General features: G+C 48.9%; 1 long non-coding RNA gene across 1 annotated transcript in view; it reads right to left on the bottom strand.

The window, feature by feature from the left end:
- Window positions 1-1,650: 1,650 nt before the first annotated feature.
- LOC109300433 overlaps window positions 1,651-6,640 on the bottom strand; it is a 13,278-nt gene continuing 8,288 nt past the window's right edge. The window contains exons 4-5 of the long non-coding RNA XR_002098224.1: window positions 1,743-1,750; window positions 1,651-1,660 (exon numbers count right to left, since the gene is read on the bottom strand). This is a non-coding gene — a long non-coding RNA (uncharacterized LOC109300433). The remainder of the gene's footprint in view (window positions 1,661-1,742; window positions 1,751-6,640) is intronic.

The following is a 6,640-nucleotide window of genomic DNA, read 5'->3' as shown; positions in this document are numbered from 1 at the left end:
ATTGATCCAGGTGCAAGTCTCAGTCCTTAAGGGTGGCTAACCGCAAATTACATTTGAGGATGCCATTGGCTCACTCTACCAATCCATTAGACTGTGGATAGTATGCGATGTGATATGTCCATAACATGCCATGTTTTGCGGTCCAGTCATACAAAAGATGATTGCAGAAGTAAGAGCCATTATCACTCTGTAATTCAATAGGTGGTGGATACATGGCCAACAAAGTTTCCAGGGCTGCACAAGTGTTCTGGGCAGTAGCTTTTGCTGAGGCATGGGCAAATGTTATCCCCGTGATAACTTCTATGGCTACAAACATGTACTGCCACTTACAGGAGATTTGAGGGAGGAGGTCTATAATATCACATCGCCATACTTGCCACGCTACCTTTCCCCCATGTAATGACAACGGGACAGTTGGGAAAGGTTTTAGTCACATCTTGCCCTCTCGGCAGGTGATGCAAGCATTAACTATTTCTTGTACTTCTTTCTTAGTTACATGAATGCCCCAAGGCGTGGCCAAGTGGGTAGTTCCATCACGCCTGGGGTGCCTGTGTTGTTGATGTAGCCATTCTGCAGCTCGTTCTCCAGGCGTGCAGTAGGAGGAGGAATCAGGCAATGATGGACTAACTGCTCCATTTTTTTCTTCAACATACAAGGTTTCAGCACCCTCTTCCCTTGTCAGCTGATCAACCTGCCTATTCCACTTTGCATCTGGGCCTTCCCCCATCTTATTCCCATGCGCTGCACTAACATGTTGGATATATAAGGGAAGCCCATCTTGGGCCATCTTCCACAAGGCCTTCCATAGCTCATGGCTCCAAAAGTCCTGTCCTCATCTTATAAAGTTGTCTTTGTTCCATAAGGGTAGCCATTTAGTGAATCCCTCCACCACCATCCAGGAGTTGCAATAAATATAAATGGATTTTACAAGACATGGACCATTCAACAATTCTCACTCAGCCACGGCTGAGTGTACTAAGAGGACAGCGGTTTGCCCTTGAGCAAGACTTTATAAGGGGTTCCTTTCTCCCCCTTCCAGTCTGTAGAATCTAAAATGCAAATCTGGGCACCCGTGTCTAATAGCATATTGATTGGCTCTTACCTAATTGAATCTGTCTGGGTATCTGAATTAACGGGCCAATATTAGATGCCAGTCCCCAGCCCACTACCACCCCCATGGTGGCCCCTTCCCTTGGCGGTTGGGCCAGCCGGACTTCCTAGGCCATGCGATTAGAGGAGGTAAGTGATGGTGGCCCCACATGTGCCTAGGAAAATGTTGACAGTTCCGCCCTTAGGGCAGAAAATAACCCCGGTGACACTGACAATGGTGCAGAAGGTTCCACTTTCGGGCTTGAACCTTCACTACAGTGTTTAGCCCACAGCCCTTGCAGGACATTGGTGGGCAGTCCATTGATTTGTAACTTATTGAAACCAGCAGCCAACAAGTCTTCCCACATCTTTGTTCATGGAGCCTTGGGCCAGCCTTTCCCAGCTTTTCCCAACTATTCGGGGGGGGGAGGGTCAGGAGGTTTGTCCTTTCCTGAGGCCACCACCATGGCCTGGGCAGTTCTCATTGGTCTGGCAAGTCCTGGCTTCTGGAAAATGGGCAGAAGCTGCACTAATCACTAGATTGCATCTCTTACTGGGTTGTTCACCTCCTCTCGCTCCAAGACCAACAGGGCTGAGGTGCACTCCATTGGTGCTCACAGGCAGAACCTTCTCCACACCAGTGCTGTCACGACTTCTTCATCTAACATGTGAGTCTAAGCTCCTACACAAATGATGTCAGTCAGCTCTAACTGATACAAACAGCGGACAGCCTCCTCTAAATTGGCCCATGCCCGAGGGGTGGGGTTAAGCTCTTCTTCCATATTATCACAACTGGCGGGGGTCGCCTGTAGCGCAGCAGAATACAAAGTAACATTTTCACCAGCTCCTGCAAATTGATTCAACTGGAGTTTGGGGTGCAGTACTAGTTGGGCAGTCTCAGCACGGCTCACTGATATTGCTGAGGCCCCTTCACTATACAGTTGAACTAGCCAGTGTATTACCGGCTGCCCTGGCTTGGATTTATGCTGCTCCTGTATATCTCGAATCTCCACATGGGTAAAGGAGCATAGCTCTGTTCAGGGGTTTCCCTTTGTGGCCCCAAGCAAGTCACTATTACTGCAAATGCTTAACCGAACTCCTCCCTCCGGACAGGGATATATGGGGGCGGTTTAGCACGAGGCCCGTAATCAATCTCCTCCCCCTCATCTGTCCCCTCCCCATGATCTTCCCAGAGCTCTACTTCTGGTTTCTTGCCATACAAGCACTGTCGCACCTTCTTGAAGGGGGGCTCCACAGCCTGTGCCAACTGCGCCTCCCTCTGAAGGGAAGCAACCATGCGCACAATCATAACCTTTCCTTCCCTTTGCTCTAACGTGTCCAAGAGACTCTGGGCAGCTCATGCAGCCTCACATACCACACTGTTTGAATCCCTTACGTCCTCCAGCTCTTTACTCTATCAGGTGACCTTGTCCCAGAGCTGGGCATTCTTTTCAGCCCCTAACTGCAGGCACATGGCCAGCAGCCATGACAGGCACCTCTTCTTGGGTTTACTTCGGGCGACAGCAGCAAATCTAACCCACTAATTGGGTACGGTTCCTGGTCACTCCAGGCAGGCCTCAACCTATCCTTATCCCACCTGGGATTCTCCGTCCCTGTTACTTCCTTAAGTAAAGCCACCAACGGAGCCCACCCAACTCCCTCCATTCTGAACGTTCTCTCTAGGAAACACCTAGTCTAAACATCACAGAGCTTTCAGCAAGCACCTTACCACACAGACACTACTTTCAGCTATAACAGAAAGGGACCTCAACAGGTCATTGGGCCTGACCCTCTGCCTAGGCAGAAAAGAGTGCCGGGGTCAAATAACCCCAGCCATATGCCTATCCAGCCTTCTGTTAAAGACCTCCAAGGAAGGGGAGAGCACCACCTCCCTTGGAAGCCCATTCCAAATTTTGGCCACCCTTACCATGAAGAAGTTTTTCCTGATATCTAGCCTAAATCTGCTCTCTGTCAGTTTGTGACCATTGTTCCTTGTTACCCCAAGAGGTGCCCTGGTGAACAGAGCATCTCTGATTCCTTGCTGCGTCCCCCTAATAAAGTTGTAGGCAGCCACAAGATCACTTCTCAGCCTTCTCTTGCAGAGGCTGAAGAGCTTCAGGTCCCTCTGTCTCTCCTCATAGAGCTTGTCCTGTAAGCCCCTAACCATATGCATGGCCCTCCTCTGGACCCTCTTGAGTCTATCAACATCCTTCTTGAACTACAGTGCCCAAAACATGCAGTACTCCAACTGCGGTCTGACCAATACTGCATAGTGGAGAAGTATCATCTCCTTAGATCTATTTATCATGCATCTGCTGATGCACAATACAGTGTGTTTAGCTTTGCTGATGATTTCATCAAATTGATGACTCATGTTTATCTTGGAGTCCATTACGACTCTGAGATCCCTTTCCACTTCTGCTCTGCTGAGAGGGTCACTTCCCAGCCAGTAGGGATGCTGGATATTTTTCCACCCTAGTGCAGTGCTCTGCATTTGTCCTTGTACTACATCCTATTGTGTACTGCTCACTTTTCTAACCTGTCCAGGTCTGTCTGCAATTGTTTCCTACCCTCCGGAGTGTACACTTTACCCCACAATTTAGTACCATCCACAAACTTGGTCAGAGTGAGCTTCAAACCCACATCCAAGTCACTGATGAAAAATTTGTTGCAAAATTTTAACTTGCTGGGAATATACCTGTTGGAAAATCTTAATTTTAATAAATAAAACTGTGGGTTATATTAACAACTAGCATGTTAAATCCAGCAGATAAAAAAAGTTCTTATTCCTGCTTTTTCCTGCTTTATTGCTTGATATAGAGCATGATCGTACTCCTACTTTACCTTACTCTTGAAGATCTTCTGTGCACTGAGAATAAAGCAGAATTATATAACAGGTGAAGATTATGCAGGAAGGAAAATGGTCATTTGAATATTCTCCTTAGGCAGAATTGACTATCTGATACCATAAGAACATTTTTGCTAGGGGCGGACATTCAAAAAGCCAGAGCCTGAATTGATTCAATTTTTGCAGGTTAGTCTAACGTGCATAGTGTGAACCAATTTGCAAGTGAATAGACATTCATTGTTAACTCCAGAAATGCAAGCACATGCCTATAGTCACTCATGCCAGGAAACGATGGGGAGAGGGACTGGAGCAGCCCTTAGCTGGTTCCGGGAGGGGGGCGTGGCTAGCCCAGGAAGTAGCCTGGAATAAAATGGCCAGGGATGGGGTTTAATTTCCCCCCTCCCTGTCCCAGTAGCATGAACCCAAGCCAGGGCCTGCCCAGTGTTCCCCCCTCACTGCTGCAGGAGGGGCATGGCCAGAAGCCAACTGGCATGGCCCCCTGAGGCAGAAGGGACAGAGAGGGGAGTCCTCTGCCCCTGGAGGACCACAGTTGAGGTCTGCCTTCCCCAACTGCAGCTGCTGCCCCAACTGCCACCACTGCCACTTGCTCTCTGTGTGGGCCAAGTGGAGGGATAAGCCCCCTCCTTGATCACTTCACCAGACATGGGATAAAGTGGGGAATACCCCACCTCCCTGCCTCTTCACCTAAGGGGCCAAGCCAGCCGGCCTCTCGCCATGCTCCCACCCTGGCTGCTGGAGCACCAAGGGGGCAAGGCCCTTGAAGGGGGCAGCACCCCGTGTCATCGTGTCTGGAGAGTGCAAGCCTCTTCCTGGCAGAGGGGCCACAAGTGGGGGTTCAGAGCTGTCACACATTGCACAGGATGAGTGGTGGCACCGAGGCTTAGAGTAGTGGCCATAGCCTCCCAAGCCCTCCTATGGTGGGGATGTGGCCAGAGGCCAGCTGGAATGGTCCTTAAGGTGAGGGGGCAGGGAAGCAGACTATTTCCCCCTCCCTCTCATGTCTGGAACAGGGGGCAGGAGGGGGCATATCCTGCCACTTGCACTGTGCAGGGAGCATTGGTGGTGGCAGTCATAGCTGGCCAACCCTGACCATGGTCTCCTGGAGAAAGGGGAAATAAACCCCCTCCCTGCCTCCTCTGCCTCGGGGCCATGCCAGGTGGCATCTGGCCATGCCCCCACCCCTGCCACTGCATCAGCAAGGTGGGAGGGCCCAACAGACCGTGGCTCAGGTCCGTGCTGATGGGAAAAGTAATGGGGATTTAGACCCCCTCTCTGGCCAGTTCACTGCAGGCTACTGCCAGGGCTAGTCATGCCCCCACTAGTGGAGCAGCCAGTAAAGAAATGCCTGACAGATCCATATTGGTGGGAGCGGGGAATAAACCTCTTCTGTGCTCCCTTCTGGGGCTAGCATCTGGCCCGGTCCCTGCCCCTGCTCCAGCTAGGGAGCAGAGGGTTGGAGACAGCCCTGATTCACTGGAGCAGAAATCACAGCTCAGTCCAGAGAAAATGCTAGGATGCTGGGCAATTCTGGTTTAACTTAAAACAAGAAGGGATCTGGGACAGAAGTTGCATAATTCAGTTTGAGCTGAATAAGTTAAGTCTGATACTACAGCCAACCAAGTTTATTTCAAACTGGTTTCAGCCATTTTTAAACTGGTTTATGTGCACTGAACTTATGTTATGTTACAGATTTAAACCAGTTTCTGATCACTTAAATCAGTTTATGTGTAACTTCTGTCCCTAGTCTTTGGGACTGAGAGGCAAATTCCAGATATAGATATTCTAAGATAAGATGGGAATGGCTTGAAACTGAAGGATGGAAACTTGAAGTACTTAGTCAAATAAAAATGGCTGTTAATGAATTCTGCTAGCTTTGGTACATGGACATTGCAAGTGAATCTACTACACATGTGCTTTACTGCAGAGTTGACTAGTTAGGTCCATAGTAAAGTGTCACCATCTACATATGCACCTGAATTAGGGTGCAGTAAATGAATTAACTTCACTGTAAGATAGTACTGTCCAGGACAAGTACTTTCCTACAGAATAGCAGAATAGTTAGATGCACCAAAACACACATGTAGATGGTGACTGGAGCTGTCTGAGGCACAAGGGCACTATAGTACAGGGGCTGCCTTCTGGCTAGGTCTGCATTGTAGCACCCTCCTGCCTCAGTTAGCTCCTCCACAGCACATTAAGCTGGAGCAGAGCAGCCCTAGACTGACAGGATGGCCCCCCAGGTCCCCTGCTAACTGGTGCTGCTGTGCCCCAGATCAACACGTTGTGGTCTCAGGCAAGCACATGTGTCAACACAGCACCCAGAAACAATAAACTGCAGCATGGATTACACCAGAGTTTATTGCTACATGCTAACTGCATGTGTAGCTACACCCTGCAAAGTTAAAATGGCCTTTACTTCTAATAGAGGAAGACTCAAGCCAAGACCTTGTATCAAAGCTCCACTCACCATTGGTGATATATAAATCTGAATCCAAAACTTAATATTGTGGCTGAGGAAAAAAATAGGTACTGTTATTTCTCCTAAGAACTAAATTTTTGAGAAGTTATAGTAAAATATAGTTTCACAAACATGTTATCATATAATAGAACTTCAGAGAGCTGACCAAAATCCTGTAGTTTTTTTTCATTACCTAACTGAGGCTATTGTGGGGGGGGGGGGGC

The sequence above is a fragment of the Gavialis gangeticus genome, unplaced genomic scaffold (genome assembly GCF_001723915.1).
Source record: "Gavialis gangeticus isolate Ggan-Ray unplaced genomic scaffold, GavGan_comp1, whole genome shotgun sequence".
Taxonomy (NCBI): Eukaryota; Metazoa; Chordata; order Crocodylia; family Gavialidae; genus Gavialis; species Gavialis gangeticus.
The sequence above is the reverse complement of the archived record's forward strand: the minus strand, read 5'-3'. Positions and strand labels throughout refer to the sequence as shown.